We start from the raw sequence: 2,205 nt of genomic DNA on the forward strand, positions 1-2,205 counted from the left end.
TTCTTCCATTACGATCTCTTTCGATCTCAATTTATACAATGTATTTCTCATTCTTTAATTTGTAATAAATCGTTTTTATGCACTTTACTATATATCTTATACTATTATAAGGATATTAACGAAGCTACATCTGTGTAATCGTTTTACGCGAGCTTATATCCGTTGAAATATGTACCGCATTTGCAACAGCCGCAACTGTGCTGTACACCTAACATTTAGCGAAAGAAACGACTCATAAATTTCGTTAAAAGCCAGAAGGAAATGTAGGTGTCATTATCTCCTTGAACACTATCGTAATGAATTTTATGTTTTAGTTGTTTTATAATGTATTTTATAAATAATTTACATTCGAAAGGTTGTGAATATTTTTTAATTATTATCAACTTTAACTATTTATTATTTGATTATATTGTGAATTTGAGTTTTTCTGATTAACTATTATAAACATAATCACGGATTTTTCCAAATTTTAAATATTTTTCTTCATTAAGGGAAAACAGGGTCACGGCGCTGATTAGCAGATCAATTACGAATTCTAAATAATAATATATATTATTTTTTATTTAATATTTTACTTAATATGAAATTTATCTAAAATAATGTATTATTATGTATTGAACAACTAAAAAAGATACATTCGATGAAAGTTTTAAGTGGTAATTCATGTAAGAAATGATAACTTTATAATGAAGTTTTTAAACATATTTAAAAGTTAAATATATGCATTCTGTACTTTATGATTATTAATGTAATCTGGCTCTTTAAAGCCTTCATATAACAAAAAATTAAATTAAATTATTTATTTTTTTCATTTTTTGGAATGATCGTTCTGATCCTACAGAGGTAGACTGCAAATCAAAAGTATTTAATTTTTTTATATCAATAAAGAAAATAAAAACTGAATACGCTTATAATAATTGTTTTAATGATTTTCTCTAAAGCTATCCTATATGTAAGATCCTATATGTAAGACTTTGCAACAAATTCGAAAAGAATGCAGTTTGATTTAAAAATATTAATAAATTTTCTTAGTAAAAGTAAAAAAATCGCCTTACTCTATTCTTCCCTTATTTATTTTTATTATCTATTTTACTGATATCATATTGAAGGTATAAATAAATATATCCTTTTTAAAATAGCATGTAATTTAATATTATTGTGTAATTTAATTGACATAAATTAACAATTTTACGGCTTCGATATTTCGAAACGCGTTTCAACGCAAACTAATTCACGCGAAGTAATTGCCAAGCTATTATGATACGTGGTAGTGATTAATTAGATTGATCACCCACACTGGTTTAATTGGTTGGAATACGATTACTACCATATCGTCCTTCTGAGAACGTGCTCATACAATTCATGGCATCGACAAATTGTACGTTCCGAGACGCAGAACGCGCCATTGTCAAAAGCCAGCCTGGCAACCATTCGGTTATAATTGTGGGTCATAAAATTGTAATTTAATATTCGCGGCTAATATGAAAAATTCTTACGTGGAATTAAAGTGTAAGAAAAATTATGGGCATTGCCGGTTGAGTTATCGCACACGTTGAATTATTATACCTGCCTGTTCGTTCATTATGCGGAATAATGCAGAACAATATCGGAATCTCGATATTACGTCTACTCATTCAAATTCATAATAAAATAGGCTACATACCAACATATAACAAATAAAGATTAGATAAAAAGAAATTCAAAGAATTAAAAATTATCCGGACAGATAACATATATCTAATCTATATATCTATATATCTAAAATTCTATAAATTCTAGCTAATTTTTTTCACAAAATTAAAAAGTAAACATTTTAAAAAGGGCGAATGCTGATCACAAAGTTTTGCTTTCTGAATTTTTATAAGATTGAATTGCTCTGGTAATCTCTTCGCGTGAAATTCCTGCTGCATACTAATCACCTAATTTAACCAGTGGCGGGCGCTTTAACATCAAGTTTTCTTACTTGATTGCGCAATTAGTTTCATCTTCGCTTGTTAACGCGGTCGCATATAACGATCTCATATCATAATTACCATTGTTGTAATAACTATTATTTAACATAGCATTAACGATGTTGTACGGTACCATCTTATGAAAGACTGCAAGTACTACATCATGTACGTTAATATGAATATCTCATCTTTTTATCAATTCTCGGCATAATAGCTGGACTTTAATTTAAACAATATATATATATATATATAT

At 27.8% G+C, this 2,205-nt stretch overlaps 1 protein-coding gene across 1 annotated transcript in view; it reads right to left on the reverse strand.

Moving 5' to 3' along the window:
* LOC108684932 (metabotropic glutamate receptor 8-like) overlaps positions 1-2,205 on the reverse strand; it is a gene marked incomplete at its 5' end in the record, with an annotated part of 130,355 nt that overhangs the window by 39,590 nt on the left and 88,560 nt on the right. The gene's annotated exons all lie outside the window — the stretch shown is intronic.

The sequence above is a fragment of the Atta colombica genome, unplaced genomic scaffold (assembly GCF_001594045.1).
Source record: "Atta colombica isolate Treedump-2 unplaced genomic scaffold, Acol1.0 scaffold141, whole genome shotgun sequence".
In the NCBI taxonomy this organism is placed as follows: domain Eukaryota; kingdom Metazoa; phylum Arthropoda; class Insecta; order Hymenoptera; family Formicidae; genus Atta; species Atta colombica.